The sequence below is a fragment of the Puma concolor genome, unplaced genomic scaffold, assembly GCF_028749965.1.
Source record: "Puma concolor isolate L17-30 unplaced genomic scaffold, mPumCon1.1.hap2 unalloc_scaffold_39, whole genome shotgun sequence".
Classification (NCBI taxonomy): domain Eukaryota; kingdom Metazoa; phylum Chordata; class Mammalia; order Carnivora; family Felidae; genus Puma; species Puma concolor.
In genome coordinates, this window is record NW_028240246.1 from 242,433 (window position 1) to 267,378 (window position 24,946).

General features: G+C 50.7%; 1 long non-coding RNA gene and 1 pseudogene across 1 annotated transcript; both read left to right on the top strand.

The window, feature by feature from the left end:
• The window catches only part of LOC147571227 (pleckstrin homology domain-containing family M member 1-like), a 66,514-nt pseudogene that overhangs the window by 13,458 nt on the left and 28,110 nt on the right, over positions 1 to 24,946 (top strand).
• On the top strand, positions 587 to 3,572 carry LOC147571228 (uncharacterized). Its single transcript, XR_015247600.1, has 2 exons — positions 587 to 2,166; positions 3,391 to 3,572. It is a non-coding gene; the product is annotated as an uncharacterized LOC147571228 (long non-coding RNA).

Genomic DNA, 24,946 nt, shown 5'->3' on the forward strand with positions numbered 1-24,946 from the left:
TTACGTATTTTGTGTCTATTTTTAAGATCTCTACCCAAAGCTGTGAAGACCCCTGTATTTTCATCTAGAAGCTTTGTTGTTTTACCTTTTGCAATTAGATTTATGATCCACTTGGGACTGAGTTTTGTGTATGGTGTGAGGTAAGAGTCAAAAGTCACGTTTTGTCCATACAGATATCGGACCGACTAGCACCACTGACTGAATGTGACTGTATAAGCCATGTAGCTGTATAAGTGAGGTCACAGTCTCCATTTTTTACTATCCTGAAGAGTCTTCAGGGCCCAGAATGTCAGAGGACTCTGAAGGTTTTGAGCCGACAACTGTCAACACCCTGAAGGGTAAAGAAGAACGACTCCACAGCCCCTGGCTTGAGCTGGAAGCAGGGGGCTACCCCTAGGGTCTGGGGCTGCGCGCCCTAGTAGGATGCCACAGAGTGGCGTTGACCAAGCTGAGTTCACTCCCGTCCAAGACCTGACTCGTGTTGTGTCTCAGCTCCGACATCCTGTCTTGCCAGGGTCCCAGAGCTGATGGGACAGGGCAGCTTAACTTGTCACCCAAGCTCCTCGGCTCACCGGGCGTTGCTCCTCTGGCCTCCGGCAGCTTCTGCCACCGCAGGCTCCTTTCAGCCCCAGGCGTTTCCATTTGCCATTCCATCTGCCCGGACCCTTTCCCAGCTCGCCCCTTTTCCTCACCCTTGTCTCCGCCTTCCCCCAGCACCCTGTCCCAAAAGCACCGTCCCCAGTGACTCCCTTTCCCATTTGCCTGCTTCACTTGATTTCCTGCCTCTGGACTCGAATATCGGCTCCGTGATACGGAAGAGCATGTCTGTTCCCTTCTGTAAGGTCAGCTCTGCACACCGTACCTGGGTGAGTGCAGGCGTAATTAACGGCTCTCGAACTCTCAGAGACTCTCGAGATGCCAGCTTGGGAGTTTACGCTGAGAAGTAGGCCGCCAAGTGCATGGGCTGGGCTGGTGGGTCTGACCAGGGCGGGCTCCGCCTCCCCGCAGGCCTCAGGGGACTCAGGTGGCTGAGAGCCCACAGGACCCACTCATCCCTCCCCTAAGTAGATAGTCGCTGGGCACTCCCGTGCAGCCCACCTGGTGGACCCCCGGCTCCACCCCGCGTGTCACCCCTGTGAGTCTCATTTTCCTGTGCTTCTGTCACTTAGTCACTGCCATTTATTTGACACTTTGGTGGCGTGGGGTGGGGGTGGGGGGGTGAGTAGAGGGTTCTGACTGTCAAGTCGTATAACCATGAGAGCCATTCAGTCTTTCTTTAAAAAAGAAACAAAAACCATTATTTTAAATTCATTCACCACAGAGGCCCTGCTCTGGGCCAAGCACCATACTTGGTACGGTGATGGAACAGGACGGACAAGGGCCCTGCTCCTTGGGGACAGACACTGGATCAGGCAAGTCATTACCCACATCATAATTACACTGGTGACAAGTGCCAGGAAGGAAAGGGGCCGGGAGTGGGGGAGCTAAGGGGACTTCTATTTGTGGACTCCGGGGGGCTGTGAACGGATTTCTCAGTTGCACTCCAGAGGACAGTCTGGATTCTAAGACTTCACCCAGTGAAAGTGGCATTCCTCTGTCTCGGGCCCCTCGTGGCAGGTGCTGCCATGGCTTTGACCCGTGGTCTGTGGCGGTTTCCTCCACCGTTAGAGCGGCAGGGAACTGGCCAGATGTGGGGGCTTGAATGAGCAGAAGGTAGGAAGGTAGGTGGTAGGAAGGGGGAGGGGGAACAGTGGGGTGCTCCCCCCACACTCCGCTTGGTGACCGGGGGCCCTGGCTGGGGCACAGCTACAGAGCTCCGTCCAGGCCTGTGTGCAGTAGCTCCAAGGACCCAGTGTTCCCACTGGTTTTGTCTGTTGTCTAAGAGAACAAAAGATGTTTCCTGGAGTATCATTTCCTGGGGGCTGACCTGTGGCCGCTGGACCGAGTCTGAACACTTCCCGATCGTCTCCCTCACCTCCTTGGAGAGAGGAGCCCTCACCAGTGAACTTCTATCACCTCACAATTCACATTTGTCTCCTTCCTTCCAGTCCCCTTGCCCCAGCCTTGTTATTTTATGCCAAAGACGTTTGATACTCAAGAATTATTCCCTCACCTGTGATAACTCTGTGCCAGGCAGAAAGAAGAGTGGCCATTGCATACAGCTTGGTAGGTGCTGGGTGGGGTGGGCAAAGAATGCCGTGGGAGCCCCGAGGAGTCCCTGACCCAGCTAGGCAGCGGGAGGAGTGTAGGCTGGGAAATAGTCAGGAAAGCTTCCCAGAGGAGGTGATGGACGGCCCCTGAGCTGAGTCTTAAGGAATAGTGAGCTGGGAGGCCGCAGGACTTCCCAGGTGTGTGTGCCAGGCTCTGTGGGGCTCCTGCCCATTTTCCTCGGGGAGCTCCCCTGGGTCTCTATGGCCCAGGCAGGCTTTGTTCAGAATCTTGTGTTGCAAATGCTTCCCAAGTAGCCACCCTGATTGACACATTGTCCTGTCACTGACTGAAGGAAGCACCTGCTAATTCCGAGGGTTTTCAGAGGGAGCCCTGGAGCCCAGCCCTGAGGCCCCGATACTCCCGACTCAGAGTTCTCCACTCTTGGCTTAAGGTGCCAGAAAGCATCTGAATGGATTAAACTGTGCAAACCAATCCCTCTAGGGCAGCCCAAGCCTTACTCCCCTTCCGCGTCTACGGGAGCAGAGAGGGCAGTCTCATTTAGGGGGTGGAAATAGCAACTTCAGGGTGAGGCTGGTGACACTTAACAAAATAGCTGGGCTGGACCCACCTCTCGTGTGAGTCACTTCCTCTGTGTAGACAGCCACTTAGGGCAGTCCAGCCAGCTTTCTTCTTGACTCTGCTCATCCATGCTTAGGCACAGAAAGGCAGGGAGTGCTTGAAATGGGGGAGGGGGGAAGCTAAAATCCCTTCCCACAATTCTGTGACCCCAGACCCACCCCACTTCTCCCACTGGTGAGCAGCTTCAGTCTCAGCAACAGAAGGGGTCCTGGGTCCTGCTCACCCATGCCTCCCTCATCTCAAACCCTATAAGCAGGGCTGACAAACTGTAGTCGCTGGGCACTAGTGACTGGTGCTGGGATGATGGGATGTCCACCTGCGACAAAATAAAGGTAGACCCCTTCCTCACACCATACACAAGAATTAACTCAAAATCAGTTGGAGACTTAGGGGAGCCTGGGTGGGGTGGCTCAGTCGGTGAAGCCTCCGACTTCGGTTCAGATCATGGTTCGTGAATTCGAGCCCCACGTCGGGCTCTGTGCTAACGGCTTAGAGCCCGGAGCCTGCTTCCGATTCTGTGTCTCCCTCTCTCTCTCTGCCCCCCCCCCCCCCGCTGTCTCTCTCAAAAATAAATAAACATTAAAAAATTTTTTTTAATAGGCAAAGAATTCGAATAGACATTTCTCCAAAGAAGATCTACTGGTGTCCACTGAGCACGTGAAAAGATGCTCGGTGTCATTGTCCTTAGACACTGGGGAAATTGCAAACCCAAACCACAAGACGGTACTTCACACACGTGAGGATGGCTATAATCAAACAGATAATAAAAACGTTGGAAAGGATGTGGAGAAATTGGAATCCCCATATGTGGTGGGAATGTAAAATGGTGTAGTCACTTAGGGAAAGAGTTTGGAAATTCCTCAGAAAGTTAGACATAGTTACCGAATGGCCCATCAGTTGCACTCATAGACATGTACCCAACGGAACGGAAAACATAGGTCCACACAGAAATGGTTACGTGGAGACAGAGACAAACCAAACAGGGCCTTTTGGTGAGGCAGGCCTTCTCCTGAGGACGCCCAGGGACTGGAGAAGAGGGGAGGGCCATGGTCAAGTTGGTCAGCTCCGTGAGGCCGAGGCCCGGAACCGAGACGTGGAGGCGTGCGTGCGGCAGCTGCAGGAGCGGATGGAGCTGCTGCAGGCCGGGGGAGACGCAGCTGTCACGGGGGTCCCCAGTCCCCGGGCCACGGATGCACCTTCCCATATGGCCCCCCGGCCGTGGCTCTGGGCCAAGGCCGGCTGGTGGGGCCAGGCCCCATGCACCGCCGCCACCTGCTGCTCCCTGCCAGCCTGACCTATCGGAGGCGCGTTCCCTGCTCCTGTTCGCCGTTGCTCTGGCTGCTGCCGCCGCCTTGGGCTGCACAGGGTTGGTGGCCTGCGCCCACCGTCTCGCCCCGGTCTGGCGCCACCCGGGAGCCGCCTTCGCCCCCTGAACCCTAGGACCCCAAGCTGGAGGGTTGGGTGACCTGAGCACGGCGCAGAAGCCATTCCTACCGCCTCCCCGTTCACACCGCCTCCCAGCGTGGGTCTCCGGCTGAGCTCCAGCCCTGCGATCCGGGCCCGCCCCCTGGCGGCCGGGGAGGGAGGAGCAGGGGGCTCCATGGAGGCTTGCAACCAGGAATGCTGCAGTTGCTGCTGGGGAGAATGGCAGACCAACCACCTACTAACTCCGGCCTGGCTGAGGCCCCGCCGTGGATGGGCAAACTGCGATCTAGAGGAGACAGCAGGGCCAGGGCTCGGCCATCAGTTTTTCACCCTCCACGCGCCCCCCGCCTATCGGCTCGCAGACCACAAATCCCTGTGCATGAGGCCCTACTATCCCGGGAATGTTCTCTTCCCGCGGCGAACGTCTAGTGCGAGCCCCGCCCGCCTTCTCGAGAACATTTTGCTTTCGCCAGCCCCGCTTTTTCGGGGACTCGCGCGCCCTCCTCACGTATGTAGCTCTGGGGGCCACAGCAGGCTCCGCCCGCCTCGGCAGTTTGGGTATTTATTGACCTGTCCTCCGACCCGCCAAGTTCCAGGACCCCAGCACCCTAATCCACGTTTTGGATGCACTGAGACCCCGACATTCCTCAGTATTTATTGTCTCTCCACACCTGGGACCCCACCCCCGATCCTCGCGAATAAAAGGCCCTCCAGTCTGCCCAACAAAAAAAAAAAAAAAAAGAAAGAAAAAAAAAGAAATGGTTACGTGAATGTTCGTGGCAGCATTATTCATAATTGCCCCAAAGCAGAGACAACCCAGATGCCCATCAGCTGATGAACGGACAGACCAAATGTGCTACATCCATACCTTGGAATACTAGTTAGTAATAAAGAAATACCGATGCCTGCCACAACATGGATGGACCTAGAAAACCTGATGTTCAGAGAGAAGGCAGACACAAAGACCACATTTATAAGATTCCTTTTATATTGGGGCACCTTGGTGGCTCAGTTGAGCGTTCAACTCTTGATTTTGGCTCCGGTCGTGATCCCAGGTTCGTGAGACTGAGCCCCACGTCAGGCTCCACACTGAGTGTAGAGCCTGCTTAGGATTCTGTCTCTCTCTTTCTCTGCCTGTCTGTCCCCCTCCCCTGCTCATGCTGTCTCCCCCCCATACACCCCAAAATAAATATACATACAAATGAATAAAAAGACAAACCATAAATGAAGATTCTGTTTATGTAAACAGAATGGACAGATCTCTAGAAACAGAAAGTAGATTAGTGGTGGCCTAGAACTGGAGCGGTTGAGGGGAAATGGGAACTGACCGCTCCCGAGCACGGGGTTTCTTTCTGGAGGAATGAAAATGTTCTGAACTTCGTGGTGCTGGTTGCACAACTCTGTGAATACACTGAAAGTATTCAGTCGTGCACTCTAAATGGTTCCTTTGATGATCGGTGAATTGTGTCTCCATCAAGATGTCTGTAAAACAAAACAAACACACAAAAACCTTCAACCACCACCTGTGTCTTCCCTCCCTTCCCACTAGAAGAGCAGGAGCTGGATTTCAGAGGATGACTTCTACCGGCCTCCCCAGGAGCCGCCCACAGAGAGCCCTTCAGAACACTCCGTGGCTTCTTCCGGAGGGACTCCGGAGTCCAGGCCTGGGCTCCTCCGGCACTTTTCTCAAGGGCCAAGGAAAAGCCACTCCACAGGGGCCTTAGACCAAGCCTGCGTGCCTTCCCCAGGAGGCCGGCCAAGCAGGGCAGCGGCGGCCCAGGAGCACCAGAACTTCAGGGTGGTGCACCGCAGGCAGATGGGTAGGTGACCGCAGGGTTCCAGTGACCTTGCCGCGGGGACAGTGCCTTTCGGAGAGCAGTGCCAGAGCCCTCTTTTCCATTACTGGTTGGGTAGTGTATTCTCACGAGCAAAACCTCTTCCCAAAATGTAATCAGGAACACCCTTGCTGAGTAATTCAGGGAAGCATTTCAGGAAAAGTGCTATATTTTCTCATGAGAGCTCCACAGTATCATGCCCCCAAACCTGTTTCATATATTGAAATACTGAAACTTCCCCCCCCCCCCCCCGAGGTCGTGTGACTATGCACGACTCTGGGTTCTGCCTGTAGCTCAGAGCAAACCCTGCCTCCGGAAGGCGTTTCAGTGCCCCTTCCCGAGACCTCTGTCTTCGATGGTTTGTTTAACAGCTCTGGTGGGGGTGTATCAGCTCTGCCATCTGTTAGCCGTCCTCTGTGCGCTGTTTACAACGAGGCCAGCTCGAGTTCCGCACCCTGTGCAATTCTAAAAAGCGTTCAGTAACCATAAGCGAATTTCTCCACAACCCCCACAAACAGAAAAGTCTGCCCTGGAGCCGGTCTCTTTCTCACTTCATTTTCTGTTTGCCATGACCCAGCAGACGATTCCGGCCAGGTTCCTAGCTCAGGAGAGCCCTGGTCTCCACACTGGCTTCTTTTAGGTTTTTCTTGTAGTCCGTGTAACCATGCCAGAGAAAGTGTGCCTCATGCCTAGGCCGTCAGGTTCCCTGAAGGGTAGGAAGACCCTATACAATTATCTGAAATCTCCAAGGCTAGTTCAGGCTGCGGAAGAGAGAACTGTGCATCCTTTGGACCCCCCAGTTGCTGGCAGAGCCCTAGGAACCAGGGAGCATAGAGGGGTGTGTGGTGTCCAGGCACACGCTCATTCAGCGGGTATTTATTAAGTATCTGTGCTGTGCCAGGCTGTTCTGGGTGCTGGGGACACAGCAGGAAGCAAAGCAACGTCCCTGTCTTCACAGACTTCTTATATCCTAGTGCAAGAGGCAGGGAAGAAGGGAATTAACAAGTAAATGTATAGTATGGACTGGTGATAATAATTGCTGTGGAGAACTTGGGGAGTGCCGGGGGGGAGCGTACTATTTCATATGGGTGGCCAAGGAAGCCCTCACAGAGAAGGTGACATTTGAGGAGATGTGCAGGGAGAGAGGCAGGAAGGCACGGGCCGACCTGTGTGGCTCCAGCAGGGGAACAGATGCAAAGATCCTGCCATGGGCACGTGCCCAGGAAACCAAGGAGATGGGAAGGGGGTAGTTAGAGATGAGGGCGGAGTGACGGAGGGCCTCGCGGGCCACAGAAGGGACGTTAGCTTTCCCTCCGAGGGAGATGGCAGTCATTGCAGGGTTTGGGGCAAAGGGACGTGATCTGACTTCCTTTAAATGGGGAGTCATCCTGGCTCGTATGTTGAAGGACCTCAGGGGAGAGAGACCAGTCAGGAGGCTCTCGCCACAAGCCAGGCCAGGGGTGACAGCCGTCGGAGCCCGTGTGGTAGCGGTCGAGGTGGTGAGAAGCAGAGGGTTCCGGATGTGCCAGCAGAATTCGCTGACGGGCTGCGTGTGTATGTGTGTGACAGAAAGGAAAGGTTTTTAGCCCAAGCAGCTCGAAGGATGCAGTTTGCCATTTATGAGATGAGGGATGTTGGGAGAAAAGCTAGTTTGCAGTGGGAGGGGCAGGAATTGATTTTCGGGCATGTCAATTTTGAGATGCCTATTAGATATCAGCCATACATGGCACAGGTGGAGATCTGAACCTGAAGTTCAAGGGCAAGGTTCAGGCTGGACATAAACGCTGGGGAGCTGTTGGCATAAAGCCCTGAGCGTAGGCACGATCAGGTAGGAGGCGGGTGTCAATGGAGAAGGGGACCCAGGACTGAGCTCTGGGGTGCTCCAATGTTGACATGTCAGGGAGAGGCGGAGGAGTGAGCCCGGGGGACAGAAGAGTGGCCCGTCGTGGCGGAGGAGTACCCAGAGTGGCCCCTCAGCAGCCGTGTGAGGGAAGTGTCTCATGAGGGCAGGAGGGTCTCAGCTGTGTCCTGAGATACTGATGGGTCAGGCCAGATTGGCACCAAGGATTAGCCTTGGGATTTGGTGACAAGGAGGGCATGGGGCTTCCCAAGTGCCGTTTCAGTGGAAGGAGGGGACAAAAACCTGACTGGAGCAGATTCAAGATGGAACGGGAGCAGGGGAACCAGAGACAGTTGTGACACCTCCTCGAGGTTTTCTGTAAAGGGGACAGAGGAACAGGGTGGTAATTAGAAATGTGAGTGCCATCAAGAAAGCTATTTTTAAAGATGGCAGAAATAACAGCGTGTTTGTGTGCTGATGGGAACGAGCCAGGAGGGAAGGGACAAAGCAGTGACACGGTGGGGGGCGGGGGGGGGGGCTGCTGGAGAGACGTCCCTGTCCTTGAGTGGGCAGTGGGGAGGGGTCCCCTGTGCAGACGGAGGAGTAGGCCTCAGACTGAGCCGGAAGTTCATCCCCGGTGACAAGGGGGAAGTCTGAGTGTGGGTACAGATGCCATAGTGAGGGCTCTGTGGAGGTAATTTTTTTAGTCCTTTTTTTTTTTTTTTTTTCTCAGTAAAATTCAGGAACAAGGTCAACAGCTGAGGGTGCGGATGGGACGAAGGCACTCCTAAAGCGTTCTCGCGGCAGCCCCTGTCCCCACCCGCTGCAGGGCCTCGGGAGGTAGAGGCTTGGCCCGCCGTCTAAAGTGCCTCTTTCTGCCCCCAGGGCTGTCCAACCCATTCCGGGGTCTCATGAAGCTGGGCACCGTGGAGCGGCGGGGGGCGATGGGCATCTGGAAGGAACTCTTCTGCGAGCTCTCCCCTCTGGAGTTCCGCCTCTACCTGAACACCGAGGAACGCACCTGCGTGGAGAACTGCTCCCTGCTGCGATGCGAGGCCGTGGGGCCAGCCCACGGCGACGGCCGCTTCGAGCTGGTCTTCTCTGGCAGGAAGCTGCTGGCCCTGCGGGCCTCCTCCCAGGACGAAGCCGAGGACTGGCTGGACCGGGTGCGGGAGGCCCTACAGAAGTGCCGGCCCCAGCAGGAGGATGAGTGGGTGAACATCCAGTACCCGGAGCAGCCCGAGGACCCCCCAGACGCCCCCCAGGGTGGCCTCCCCTCCCACCCGGACCCACCCACTGAGCCCGAGACTCTCCAGGGCACACAGTTCTGTTGGTCCTCTGCCCAAGTTCCCGAGCCAGACGCTATTAAAGAATCCCTTCTGTACCTGTACACGGACAGGACCTGGATGCCCTATATTTTTTCCCTATCCTTGGAGTCTCTGAAGTGCTTCCGAGTGAGAAACAACGAGAAAATGTTAAGTGACAGCCACGGAGTTGAGACCATCCGAGACATCCTGCCAGACACGAGCCTCGGGGGCCCATCCTTCTTCAAAATCATCACGGCCAAGGCCGTCCTGAAGCTGCAGGCCGGGAATGCTGAGGAGGCCGCCCTGTGGAGGGAGCTGGTGCGCAAGGTCCTGGCGTCCTACTTGGAGAGGGCCGAGGAGGCGGTGACACTGGGCGGGAGTCTGGACGAAAACTGTCAGGAGGTGCTGAAGTTCGCCACGCGGGAGAACGGCTTCCTGCTGCGGTACCTCGTGGCCATCCCCACGGAGAAAGGCCTCGACTCCCAGGGCTGCTTCTGTGCAGGTGCCCCCTTGCTGTCCCGCCACCCCCAGCCTGCCCGCCTCACTCTGCCTCGGGTGGGGCTCCCGATTTAGGCTCTCTGCCCTGTCCTGGCTCTCCACGAGCGTCCCCATGCCACCCCTGGGATGTTGCAGCAGACGTAGCCTCTGCTCCTCCCCAGCACCCACCGAGGCCAGCAGCCCTGCCGAGGGTTGGGACCTGTGGGTGCACAGCTCATCCTACTGAGTGCTGTGCAATAGAACATTCTCCGATGGTGAAAATATCCTAGATCTGTGCTGTCTAATATGGTAACTACAAGCCATCTGTGGCCCCTGAGGACTTCAAATGTGGCTAGTGTGACTAAGGAACCAAATTTTCAGTTTAACTTAAAGGTATTTAAATTGAAATGGGCGCCTGTGGCTTGTGGCCACCGTACGGGCCAGCACAGCTGTATATATTGTTCTGCAACTTGGTTTTGTTCTACTGAGGAATGTATCATGGATATTATTCTACGTCAGTACATCTGCCGTATCATTACTGTCCTCAAGTCTGATCCTTCTGTGTGGGACCACCGGGCCAGCTGCTTTATTTGGATTATTTAACTTAGTCCTAACAATAACCTGTCCTGTGGTGAAGCCAGATGAGGACCTTGACGGTCCTAGAGGCTCGCTCTGGCCGTGTCCCCGCAGGGCCTCTCCACCCCATTGCTTTTCAAGGCTGTGAGATATTCCATGGCTCACGTTCCATTTTTAGCTCTTCTCCCCGACCCAGACCCCTGTTTCCATCACCTTCGGTTCTCCAGGGGGACTGTGAGGACTTTGCCCTGCCGCAGGGTGCCCTAGCAGGAGACGCAGCTGCAGGTGGTTTGAGGACCATCCTGTTGGCTGGAGCCTGTGGGACCGGAGGGAAAGTCTGCTTCGGGCATCTGGAAGGAAGTGGTCTGCGGTTTTCTTCCTGCAGAAGACATTTTCAAGTCCCTGCTCACTCCCTCCTCACACCCGCCAACCCCTAACACTCACGCTCTGAACTTTCCGCCTGTGGGTGTTGGGCTCGTGGAGGAGGCCAGGCCCCCCAGGGCTGGTGAGGAGGGTCCCCCAGTGGGTGTGAATGCTGGCAGGGGGCGGCTCTCACTGTGCCTCTCACCCGCCAGCCCTCAGGCCGAGACTGAATCTGGGGGCTTGGGCTTCCTTCCTGCTGCAGGCATGGCTTTGTGGCCGGGTGGATGCCCACCGCCGGCATCTGGCTGTATTTCATGGTTCACAGGGCACTTTCAAAGCCTCATCTCATTTAAACTTGGTCATCACCCCCACAGGAGAGCAAGGAGCAGCTGAGTTTTATAGATACTGAAATGGAACCTCGTAAAACCTCGACGAAGGTTAGGATGAGGCAGCTATTAGGCAGAAGAGCCAGCCCTTCTCGTCCCAAGGCCAGAGGGCCTCTTTCCCCTGGCCCTGTGGGAGGCAGGCATGTGCTCAGGATCTGAGCCCCACTCTGACTCCCACCGCCCGCCGCTGTGGAGGGACCTCCAGCAGAGGAGCTGAAGCCGGACCCTGCACCACTGTCCAGAGATGTCCGGCCTGTCTGACTCCAAGCTGGCACCAGGCAGTGTCCAGACGGTCCTGCCTCCGGTTGGCCTCCCCACCTACTCCCTGCCTGTCGGCCGGCCCCATGTCCCCAGCTCCTACCCTGCTTGCTGAGGCGCTGACTCGGTTGCTTCCGTTTCTGGGCCCCAGTGGAGGGGTGGGCCTACGGGAGGTTGGCATTGGTGAGCAAGCAGTGGGAACACTGAACACAGGCAGCTAGGTAGAAGAGGATGTGGGCTCTAACACCAACCCAACCCAAATCCGATTACCGGCTCTGCCACTTAATCGTCCTGTGACTGGGCAGGTCTCCTGACCTCTCTGTGCACCGACTGCTTCGGCTGCAAAATGGCAGCAATAATTGTTAATGGTGTTTTGTCGTAAAGACTAAGTAATGGGGTTGTTTCTCAGCGGTGGGCATGTGAGTGACGGTTGTTTGATCTTTGTGTCCTCCTTGTATGTCTGCCCCTTCCTTAAATAGCAGGTCCTTCTGCCTAGGAGCTTCTGCGTTGTCCCCAGACTCTGGCCCCGCCACTGCTCACTCTCCTGCCGTCCCTCTCCCCAGGCTGCTCCCGGCAGATTGGCTTCTCGTTTGTACGACCCAAGCTTTGTGCCTTCTCTGGCCTCTATTACTGCGACATCTGCCACCAGGACGATGCCTCGGTGATTCCGGCCAGGATCATCCACAACTGGGACCTCACCAAGCGCCCGGTAAGCCTTGGGCCCAACCAGTCGTGGCCACACAGGGCTGAGGAGTGACAAAGGAATGGTCGCTCCCCTTTGTTGCTGCTCTTTGTGTGGAGGAGTTTGGCTCTAGGGAATTTAGGGTCACTGGTTCAGGCCCCATGATGGTGGGAGGGCCAACCAAGAGAAAACTGTGCTGCTGGTCTGTAGCCCCTGGGCAGAACTCTGTCAGTGCCTGCCTCGTTCCTCAGGTGGAGGTCTGAGGGTGGTTCTCTGCAGCTCCCATGGCCATGGAGAAAACTGTTTAAGGCACCAGCAACTAGAGAGAGAGAAAGAGAGGGAGAGGAAGAATAGATAAGGAAAGATAGTTAGGATAGATTATATTTCTAGATGGATGGGGGATGGGTGGGTAGATAGTTGTGAATAGATAGATGGGTGGATGGGTTGGCGGGTGGATGTAGACAGATGGTTGGGTGAATGGATGTGGATGGAGGGATGGGTAGATGGATGTGGACTGATGGACGGGTGGATGGATGGGTGGGCTGGCCAACTGGCTGTACTTCCCCTTGGAGCAGTCAGCCTTTTCTGTATATTTGTTTACATACATTTGTAAAGTTGGGATCGTTCTGGACTCATACTGATTTATAACAGGCTCTGTCCACTTGGTACCATTTAGTGTGATTTAGTCTTGAGTACTTTTTTATGTTCACCAAATGCTTTTGAATAAGATGTATTCTAAGATCTCTCTTTTCTTCTTCTCCACCTGAGCTTACCCACCTACCTAGCTATGTTACCATTAGCAAATTATTTAACTTCAGTTTCCTCATCTATAAAGAAGGATTAATAAGTATCTGCCTCAGAGGACATTACAGGAGATGGCACCCGCCAGTCTCTTAGAGCCTTACATCAGTGCCCTTTCTTTCTCCTGAGGCCTGCCACACCTTCAGCCCCTCATTCACTTAGTCAGAGCCTGCCTGGAGGAGCACAAACTTGGCTTTCTCCCAAAGGCACAGATTTCTGCTTAAGACAGACACAGAAGCACAAAGAAGAAGCTATTTGTTTCTCAAGACCCAGGCCTATTGGCCATGCAGTCTTGACGTGTGGATGTGTCGTCAGAGCACAGGGAACGTGACTCTTAGATTCCGTGCCACCCCAGCCTCCACCTTGCTGGGGACCGGAACCCCAAGGACATTAGCTTCACTTTGGCTTTTTGTTGGTTACCTTGTCCTCACTCCTGCCCTCAGTGGTAAGTATTTAACTAACTGCATATAGAATATTAAACCTCAGAACCGCCACAGATGCAAATAATTCTTTGGCCATAAAACACACTCGCTATTTACAACATCCGGACAACTTTTTTTTTTTTTATTTTTTATTTTTTGCATTTATTTATTTTTGAGAGAAAGAGAGAGAGAGAGAGAGAGCACGAGTGGGGGAGAAGCAGAGAGAGGGGAAGACTCAGAATCCAAAGCAGGCTCTAGGCTCTGATCTGAGCTGTCAGCACAGAGCCCGACATGGGGCTCAAACCCGTGAACCGTAAGATCATGAACTGAGCCGAAGTCGGACGCTTAACCGACTGAGCCACCCAGGCGCCCCTGCATTATTATTATTATTATTATTATTATTATTATTATCATTATTTTAACCTAAACTCAAAATAATTCCGTAAGAGATGCTTTTCTTTTCCCCACTTTATAGACAAGGAAACTGAGTCACAGAGGTTAAATAAGTGTCACAAGGTCCTACTGGTAGGCAGTGGTAGAGCCAGGATTCGAATTCAATTCTGACTTGAAAGCCTGACTCCTAACCACTGCATGGTAGTTGATGGTGGAGACCATCTCAGATCCTCCGGCCTTCTTATTACACCAAGGAGGAGACTGAAGGGGAGAGAAGCTTCTTGGTAGTTAATGAGGCAGCCAAGTGTGCAGAGACAACACCTCAGTTTAGACCCGGGCTCTGCTTTCTGCAGGTAGATTGGATAAGCCACTTTAGCTTCTCTGAGCCTCCATTTACTCATCTGTAAAATGGGGGTGGTGACACCTCCCCCATTGAATTGTCATCAGCCCGAAGAAAGGATATGGTTGAGATCCGCAGCCCACCGTCGGGCAAATAGTAGGCGCTCAGTAACCGGCTTTGGCATTAGGGTCAGGGCCGAGGGTAGAACCTGTAACACCCTGTCAGTGGGAGAGGCTGGGATTGATCGCTCCCCTCCACACGGGGACTTGGGGGAGCCCTGGTTGGTGCTGCTGGCCAGAGCTTGGGGTGGGGGCGCTCGGGAAACCTTGTTAAGCTGTGTCTGATCTGTAGTTTCCTGTGGCTGGAGCCTGACTCAGACAGTCACCTGGTTCCCGGGTCGGCGCTGGGGCAGTGCCTGTTTCTGTTAGGCAGGAAAATGGGGGCTGGGAAGACAGGAAATAGTGGGAAGGATCTGTAGGCCCGGGGGGAGAGGGGCATTGACCCAACGTGGCCGGGGAGGGACCGCAGCTAGTGCCTGGGAGGGAGAGTAGGTTTGGGAGTTAGGGCAACTGGGTTCAGATCTTGACTTTTATGAGCTGTGGACCTAGGCCCGGTCACATCATCTCTGGTCCTCCATTTCCTCATCTGTATAATGAAGATGGCACCGCTTCCCTTGGACGGTGGTGGCAGGGCGGGTGAGTGGGTGGGTAATACTGTGCCTGTCGCAGAGATGCTCACCGAACGGCCATTCTGTCCCGCCCCCCCCCCCCAACCGCCACCGTCTGCCGTCTGGTGGTGTCCCAGATCTGCCGGCAGGCTCTGAAGTTCCTGACGCAGATCCGGGCCCACCCCTCATCAACCTGCAGCTGGTGAATGCCTCGCTGTACGAGCATGTGGAGCAGATGCGCCTCGTCCGGAGGAGACGGGAGCAGCTGAAGCTTCTGGGGGATTACCTGGGCCTGTGCCGAAGTGGGGCCCTGAAGGAGCTGAGCAAGAGGTGAGCGTCCCGGACACACACACACACACACACACACACACACACACACGCATGCAGCTAGTGCCCGCCCAAGACGCCCCCTTAGGAAAAATGCCAGAGCCGAGCAGAAATCACCTTCCCACTAGGTTGGGGAAATTACCGCAAGCTTTGGGAGTGGTTTTTATTTGTTCATGTATTCATTCATTTACTCGTTCATCTAACAGTTATTTACTGAGAACATACCAAGTGCTCAGCACTGAGCCAGCTTTGTGAGCTCCACACTGAGCAAGGTAGACCCGGTCCTACCCTCTCACAGGGAAGGCAGATGAGTAAGCCTAGAGCTACAACAGCCTGTAGAGCTGCTACAACAGCCTAGAGGGAGCTAGAAGGGAGGCAGGATGCCTGGAAGTACAGAGGTGAGCCCTCTAATCCGGAGTGGAGGAGGGCAGAGCCCGGAAGACTTCCTGGAGGAATGTACATATAAGATGAGCCTTGGAGAATGAGTCAGAGTTAGAAAGGGGAAGACTCAGGAAAGAGTGTTACAGATGGAAGGAACGGTGCGCTCAGGCCCTGAATGAAGGCCCCATACGAGGGAAGAACAGAGAGAGCTCCTGGGCGTGCAAGGAAGGAAGAGGGGCGCTGCCAGGACCCCGCGCTGCTCGGCCACGTGGAGGCCCCCCAGGCAGGCGCACGCGGCGCGCACCCCGAAGTCGGTGCCCGCGCGCGCGCACTCCTCTCCACTGGGCCCGGCAGCCCTTCCCTCCCTCGACACCCAGCAAACAGAGGTTGCGGGGGGGACTGGAACTGAGGGTCCCCAACCACGTTGGAGCAGGAGGGCAGAGTAGGAAAGGATGCGGGGGGAATAAGGGAGACCAAAGGAGGAAGGACTGAGGGTTTTTTGAGGGGGGACCACCTCGCTGTCTCAATTCCTCGGATGAGTGGCCTAGAGCCAGCCAGGCTGGGCCAGCAGGGCGCTGGGAGGCAGTGTCAGCCTGTGGCTTTGCTGGGCTAGAGGTGGGGGCGGGGGCGGGGCGGGGAAGGCCAGGTGGCAGGGGCTGTTTGGAGAAAGGAAGGCTTTCTGGGCCCAAGGGAGGCCAAGTCCGACGCCTGCCCCGGAGCCCGGTGTACTTGATTTGGCTTTTCAAATATGCACTGAGGCGTCGTTCTTGCCTTGAGAGCTGAGTTATTCACACCCACTGGGCCCTGCTGGATAAGAGCACCAGTGAATGCAGGACTGGTAGGGAGAGCCAGCTAGTGCGCTGAGGTTGCACAGAGAGACAGTGACCCCTCGCCGTTTTCTGGGTGTGGAACTTTTAGTCCCCGCGCAGGAGAGGGTGACAGCCTTCTGGTTCCAGGCGGGGACGCAAGGAGCTCCGTTTCTCAGCCTCCCCTTGGGCTGATGGCTCGGAGCCTGGAGCCTGTTTCCGATTCTGTGTCTCCCTCTCTCTCTGCCCCTCCCCCGTTCATGCTCTGTCTCTCTCTGTCCCAAAATAAATAAAAAACGTTGAAAAAACAATTAAAAAAAAAAAGCAGCTGTTTATTTGTACCCTTATCTCACTTCCTTTCCTAGACCGCGACCTCTCTTGAGGGCAAGAGGAACCGGTTTCCCCACAGCACACAAGACACGGTTACCACTCATTCATTGGGAGTTTATTGGAAGGATAAATGGGGGGGGGGGGGGGGAGTAGTAACCGGACATATTTGACATAGGAGATGCTTGCGCACAAGAGCCCAGCGGAGCGCAAGCTCCAGACCCACAACTGAGCAGCTTACTGGGAAGCAGAGCGAGAACAGCCCCCCCAAGCCTGCCTCCGCTGGGGAATGGCAGGTGTACACCAGCTCTCCTGCAGCTTTGCTCTGAGGACCTCACGTCCCTACTTCTCCGACTGCCCTTGTCAACGCCTGACTCGATGCCGAAGCCCGCCCCCCTACCCACAACTATGCTTCCTCGTCCCCGATCTGCGGCAGTGCCTCTGACTACTCTTAGCCTTTTTGTCCGGGCCTCTTCTCCGTCGCCCTCCTCTTCTGTCTCCATCACCACCGGCAGGGCGCGCGCCGGGGCAGCCCTGGCCGGCAGGAGGGGGCGGGTCCTGCGACCGGGAGCCGGCAGCCGGAAGCCGGACGGGGGGGGGGGGGGGGGCCGTGAGGACGTGTTCCAGGGAAGCCAGGGCCGGACCCGGCGGGGCCGGCGACGTGGAGCCGCTGTACCAGCAAACGCACAAGTGAGGGCCGCGTCGGGGCACGGGCGGGGGCGCAGCCAGGCTGGGCGAGGCCGGCTCCCCTGGCTGGGGCCTCGGGCGCCCGCCAGTGTGGAGGCCGAGTCCTTCCGCCGGGGCGCTGCCGGGGGCGGCTCGGAAGTTCTGTCTCTGGCGGGATGCCCAAGTCGGCGGCGGATGGAGGGTCCGGCCTGATGCGTGGGGACGTTGGGCCGGACGGCTCATGGGATCTTCGAGGCCGCGACTACCTGCTAAGTAGACTAGGTGAAGGGAAAGTCACACTTACAGATGATAAATTGTTTGTCCAGCACCTGCCAACTCACTGCTCTGGGTTGGTAGAGATGGTGGGAGTCAGGGCCCCTACACCTAGTTTACTATTCACTTGGAGAGCCCAGGGACGTCCGAAAAAAATCTAAGGTGTGGCAGGATTGGATGGAGTGTAAAGGAACAATACAAACGGAGTCTTCTTTAGTTTAGAAAGAGCCATCATTGAGCTAAGGTCGTCAGAATAAGTTTCATTGTAACTCACAGCTCCTAAATGACGTCGGCCCCAACTCTTGATTGACACTAATCTGTTGTTGCTGCTACACTTTTTTCCCTTTTCTTTTGATTTGGTTTATACCAGAGACCATAATGATGAAGTGTTTGGTTTGAGTGCAAATATAAAACCTACTTTGTAACAGTTTTAAAACGGAGCCCTTTAAAATAGGGAGCCCTATTCTCATATAAAAAGTATAAGAAGGGACGGGTCGCCTGTGTGGCTCAGTCGGTTGGACATCTGACTCTTGATCTCAGCTCACGGCTTGATCTCTGGGTGGGGAGTTCAAGCCCTGCGTTAAGCTTCAAGCTGGGCGTGGAGACGACTTTAGAAAAAAAAATTTTATATCTATATGCATTCTAAGGTCCTTCTTGGTCCAGAACTTTGAAGTCAGTAGCTCTGAGGAAAGGTGTTTCCCCTTCCATATCCCAACTCAACCTCTACCGATTGCAATTCTGTGTTAATTTTTTTTTAACGTTTATTTATTTTTGAAACAGAGAGAGACAGAGCATGAACGGGGGAGGGTCAGAGAGAGGGAGACACAGAATCTGAAACAGGCTCCAGGCTCTGAGCTGTCGGCACAGAGCCCGACGCAGGGCTCGAACTCACGGACCGCGAGATCATGACCTGAGCTGAAGTCGGCCGCTTAACCGACTGAGCCACCCAGGCGCCCCTCAAGTTTTCTAATTTATTCAACGACCATTTCTGCTGCTCATAGACTGAGTTTTTTACTAATGATAATACTTTTCATTCATATAATCTTGAGTTGGTTCTTTTTATTAGATGTACTGTTTACCTCTATCTGAGGATATATTAATGATGCTATTCTAAATTTTTTATAGTGTTTATTTTTGAGAGAGAGAGAGAGAGAGAGTGAGAGACAGAGTGCAAGTTGGGGAGGGGCAGAGAGAGAGGGAGATACAGAATCTGAAGCAGGCTCCAGGCTCTGAGCTTCAGCACAGAGCCCAGTGCAGGGCTTGAACCCATGGACTGCAACCTGAGCCGAAGTCGGATGCTTAACCGACTGAGCCACGCAGGTGCCCCATTAATGTTGGTATTCTCAAATCCTTTTGTGTTTTCTCTGTTAACTGTGTCATTGACTATAAGCTGTTATATTTGTTTTTTATTTTCTGTCCTGAATGGAATTGGCTTTCTCACTCCACATGGTCATTCCTGAGTGCAATTTATCTTTGTAGTTGAGATTTGACTTGCTTCTGTTTTCTGGTCCTAAGGAAGAGGTGAAATGAACCACGGGGCTTGTTATTGGTGACAGGTCCCCCTGAGAGTTAAAGAAGAGGTGGGAGGTGACTTCTAATGGCTAGTCAGAGTGTAGACCCTTCCTCCAGGGTTCTGGGACCCTGCCCCCTTCTAACACCAATGGCTCCTGCCTGGAAGAAAACACCCTTTGCTGCCAGATCCCAGGAGGAAGGATGTGGGGTTGATGTGCTGTCCTTGGTCCTACTGCAGTATCCCAGCTAATCACCCTGTAGGTGGCTCCAAGGCATTTCTGGTGGGGAGTGTTTGTAGAGCTACTCCCTTGGCTTTGAGCTAAGGTTGTGGATTTTCTAATTGTATCTTTTCTAATCATTCTTAGGGACTTTGGTGGAGTTTGGAGTTTGGTAGAGACCTGGCATGTTTCAATCTGCCAGCTTGAAATAGCACAACCTCTTAGGAAGGCAATTTTGTACCCCTGTTAAATCCTGGAGAAACTTAGGCAAATGTGTACTAGGATATAAACAGAAAAATGTTCAAAGCAGCACTGTTTATAATAACTAAAAATTAGAAAAATCTAGTATCCACCAACAGTAGAAAGAACAAATAGCGTTACACGGGTATTTACTCTATACATATTAAACTGAGCATTTATGTTATGTGCATTTTATGCACATTTTTAGTTCTCACAGATACTTTTTGGTTGGGGAAAAAAATTAGATGGCTTTACTCGTAGCACTGATATGGTTATAAATAGGGCTTCCACAATAAAATTTGGGAAAAGAGAGGAGGAAGTGGCAGTTCTGTCCATGTTTTTGCCACTCAGGGCTGGATTCTAACAGAGATTTTGTGATCCAGAGAGTAGGCATTAAATGTACATTTTGGTGTGAAGAGTGGATAGGGGTGTGTGTGTGTGTGTGTGTGTGTGTGTGTGTGTGAGAGAGAGAGAGAGAGAGAGAGAGAGAGAGAGACAAAGGAGTATGTGAGAAGAAAATATTTGAATCAAACAGCAGAGGTCGCCATCCCTACATTAAATAAGAATTAGTGTATTTGGTGGCACCATTACCCAGGTTTCTCTCACATCTAGCGGTCCTGTGTAGCAAATAGTTGTAGTTATTTTGCATTTTGACCCAGAAATGACCTTTTCATTTTGCAGAATTCTCAGTGAAAATTATCTGACCGAATTACGTAAAGACACATTTGAAGGCCTGCTATCCCTCCAGTATTTGTAAGTTAATCAGTTCATCATTTATTATGAGTTTTTAGTTATATTATTTATTAAAAAATACAGGGTTCAAATTAGATAATTGCAACAATTTCTTCTAACAGTAGAATTCTGTAACTCTCTCTATTAAATTGTATAACTCTGTAAGTCTGTGGGGACCCAGCCCATCTCTAGCATTAAATACCTCCTATGCGTTTTCAACTTTTTAATTTTATAGACAAGATCTAGGAAAAAGCCCTTCAGTTGTAGAGGAAAAGGGGTAATGAGGTCTGAGCAATTATGGACACCCATATGAACCTTGTTATGTAAGTGTTCATATACCATCTGCCTTTATTTATATTTATTATTTATGGCCCATGGATCAAATCCTGTGTATGGTCTGTCTTGATACAACCTATGAGTTCAGAATGATTTTCATGTTCTTAAAGGGCTGTAAAAGAGAAAAGAAGAGAGAGAAACAGAGAATATGTGACAGAGACCATATATGGCCTGCAAAGCCTAAAATATTTACTGTGTGGCCTTTACAGAAAAGGTTTGAAAAAGTTGGCTTAGTAAAATGAGAGGAATTGAAGTTAACCTCAAATTGTCACCTACAAGACAAGAAAATATAGAACACTTACATTAATTTGAATGCCATTAACCCAGAATTTTTAAATAATTTAATCTAAATGAAATATTTAAATATGAAATATTTAAGCAGGTGAATTATGTAAGCAGTATTACCAAGTACATATTAAATTATCAAGAGAACAGATTAGGGATTTCAGTGTGGGAAATTTTATTAGTTTATTTTTTTATTATTATTTTTTATGTAATTTATTGTTAAGTTAGCTAACATACAGTGTGCTCTTGGCTTCAGGAGCAGATTCCTGTGATCGGTGTGGAAATGCTTATGCCACCATAAAAATAGATGTTTAAAATGATGGTTAAGGGGTTGGGGCTCCTGGGTGGCTCAGTTGGTTGGGTGTCTGACTTTGACTCAGGTCGTGATCTCACAGTTTGTGGGTTCGAGCCCCGTGTCGGGCTCTGTGCTGACAGCTCAGAGCCCGGAGCCTGTTTCAGATTCTGTCTCCCTCTCTCTCTGCCCCTCCCCCACTCATGCTCTGTCTCTGTCTCTCTCAAAAATAAATAAACATTAAAAAAAAGATGGCTAAAGGGCACGTGGCTGTCTCAGTCATTAGAGTCTGCAACTCTTGATCTCGAGGTTGTAGGTTAGAGCCCCATGTTAGGTATAGAGATTACTTAAAAAAAATGAAATCTTTAAAAATATAATGATGGTTAAGTGGTATAGTTAGAAATGTTTACACTAAACAAACATCAGAAATGCCTCTAACTTTGCTAATTACAGAATAAACATCTCTCCAGCCTCATTGTCAAGGAAGAAATGTTTGCATATATCTCTGTACATTAGACATACAGAGATACTAATGTTCTTTGCTATGGAGGTTCAGTGTTTATTCTTTGCCCATGCCATCCAAAGCTGTGTATTTCATTAATCCTTTTTTTAAAAATTTTTTAATGTTTATTTATTTTTGAGAGAGAGAGAGAGAGAGAGAGACAGAGTATGAGAGAGACAGAGTATGAGCAGGGTAGGCTCAGAGAGAGAGGGAGACACAGAATCCGAAGCGGGCTTCAGTCTCTGAGCTGTTGGCCCAGAACCCGATGCGGGGCTCGAATTCATGAACAGTGAGATCATGACCTGAACCGAACGAAGTCAGATGCTCAATCGACTAAGCCATCCAGGCGCCCCTCATTAATCCTTATTAATGATGTGCTTTAGAAAATAGATTCTTCTTGCAAATGTAGAAGGCTTAAGGGTAGTGAGTAAAAGGAATCTCATATGACACTAAAAATAGTCCTTCAAATTATCAAACCTTCCAAGTCTTAGGGGACAACCACTTTGTATTGGTCTTCTTGGCTACCTCTGCCATCTGGGCTCCAAACGTTACAAACACAGTTTGGAGAAAAACAAAAGAGACAAACTGCGCAATGGATTGGGCCTTTCATTATTTCTACTATGAGGTACTTTGTAAGCCAATTATTTCATGTTAGGTGAAGTGTTCTCATTCATTCATTCAAAAAAAAATGTGAATCAAAACCTAAAAAAGAATGTGACAGGCCCTATGCCCAGTACCATAGGCACGCAGATGGTTAAGACAGGCTTCCCACCCTTGTAGGAACTCATGATTTCACAGGGAAAATAAACAGAAGCTTAAACCATAACGCATAAGCACTAAATGGATGATGAAGCACTGACAGAGTGCAGAAGCGGGAGCCACAAAGTCATAAAACCACATTTCTTTTCAGTCATTTTGCTCCTTCTACTCACTACCCAGCTGTTAATTTATTTTATAAATATTTGAGTTTGTTCTTTGTCCATGCATCAGTTTTAAACACAGTAGACAACGCAGATGAGCAAGACTAGTCCATACTTTCATGGAGTTTATGCCCAGAGGAAATGGAATGCCAGAATAACTATATTAAGAAGAAATTGGGGCACCTGACCGGCTGAGTCAGTAGAGCATGCGACTCTTGATCTCAGGGTCGTGAGTTCAAGCCCCAGGTTGGGCGTGGAGTCTACTTTAAAAAATTCAAAGAAGGAGAAGAAGGAGGAGGAGGAGAGGGGGAGGGGAAGAAATGGATTTGGGCAATGAGAAGTATAAGTTGTTTTTGGAACATAGAAGAGGGGGGAAGACTTCAAGTTGGATCAGGGAAGTTACTAGAGAAATGCTGTTTGAACAGAACCTTGAATGGCTATGACGTGTCATCGGATAGACATCTTGGGAAGAATATGCTTGCAAAATAGAGTGAGTGAAAGGCAAAATGCAGGAGAAATTTCTTTGGTATCTGTAGAGTAGGAAACTAGAGCCAGATTTAGGATTTTGAAGGCCTTGGATAATATGCCAAGCTACCGTGTTATCACAGCAGTGCTCTAGGACAAACTTTAGACTGCACCAGGGTCACTTGGAGGCCTTGTCAGGACACAGGTTCCACCTCCACAGTTCCTGATTCACTCAGTCCGGAGTAGAGCTGAGAATTTGCATCTTGAGTAAGTTCCCAAGTGACTCTGATATTTGAGAACCACTCCTGGAGAATTAATCTGGTGACTGTGTGCAGTATAGATTAGAATGGGAGAGACCAGAGATGACAATGCCAGTCAGAAGATGGTGGTACCCATGTAGGTGGAAAGTGAGGGACTCGGCTGAAATCAATGGAAATAAGAGGGTCAACTATAATCAAGAATGGGTGTTTCCAAATAAAAATCCAGTACCATGTTGTTTTTTTGTTGGCCCCACTTGCAACTGAAGCAGTTGATAAATTCATAGAGCGTTTAGGCAATGTACAACCAAAAATAAATTTCTATTAATATGATAATATAATTCTGAGTTCGTTCAAAGTTAGGTATTGATTAGAGGAGTAACTTCTTTTCAAGTTAAATGAAAAGGTATCTTTTATCTCTTCTGGTATTGACTTGGTGTCGAGAAATACAACTAAACCAGGAAGGTGTGCTAATGTGAGAATATCCCTTTTAATATTAGAAATTATATGTGGAGATCACAACTTTGAGCTCATAATTTAGAAATTGATGAGGCCACAGAAAGTCATTTAATCAATTCTTCTGCTCTCAGGAAAGATTACTTCCAAGATCTATCAAGATCTATAGTTGTATGTTTTATGTATGAAGATCACAAAGGTGAGACTCTTAAGAAAGGTGAGGGCAGGGTTAGGGGCTCTGGAAGGTTCAAATAACAATTCCTAATACTCAGAGTTTAGCCAAAAGCTACTTATTCAATACTATCATCCTACTAATTAGATAGCTTAGAGCTAATTGAGGCAATATTTTCCTTTTCCTTTTCCTAGAGATTTATCCTGCAATAAAATACAATCTATTGAAAGACGTATATTTGAATCCCTACCTTTTTTGCAGTTTATGTAAGTTACAAATATAATTTCATTGTATTTGGAATTTTTATTAAACTTAATTGTAAACCTCTTTGTTATTCATTTTGAATGAATGAAACTTTATTAGTCGAAAGCTACTAAAATTATGTAGCAAATCTTTTTTGTCTGTGGCAAAGTTTGGTGTGAGAGTTATTATAGAGATCAGAGTGAATCGTTCTAGAGCAGCAGTTCTCTGCCAGGGTGCTTTTGCGTCCAGGTGACACTTGGTAGTGTCTAGAGACATTTTTGATTGTCAGACTGTAGATGTGCTGCTGGCATCTAGTGGGTGGAGGCCAGGGCTGCTGTCACACCCTACAGTTCACAGGGCAGCACCCCCCCCCCATAACAAAGATTATCCAACCATAAATCTCAACAGTGCTAAAGTTGTGAAACATTTTTCTAGAGAAATAAACTTACTTCTCTAGAAAAAAATACTTACTTAACACAAGTATTTATTGAGCATTTACTGATTTGTATCTAATGCACCACATGTATAAACATGAAAGTATAAATCTTTCATGCAAATATTTTTTTTAAAAGGCAAGCATCTTTCATAGTGAGATTTCTTTAGTGTATGGAGATTGTATTGTGGTTATGTTTCGTTATCTATAAATTAGAATCACTGCCAAAGGATAAATATTCTGAAAATATCTTGTTTTTCTTCTTCGTTTGTGTCTTGTTTTTTTTTGTTGTTGTTTTGTTTTGTTTTGGTTTTTTTTTTTTTTTTTTTTGGTGTGTGTAGAAATCTTGGTTGCAATTTACTCACCAAACTGAACTTTGGAACATTTCAGGCCTGGCATGGAATGCAGTTTTTACACAAGCTGTAAGTGAAACAGAAAATGAATACATGTAAAAAAAAAACCAAAAAAAACTACATGTAAAAATATCATACAGTGATTGGTTAGGTGTGTGTTAATAAACCCAGTATGAATTCTGGAAAGT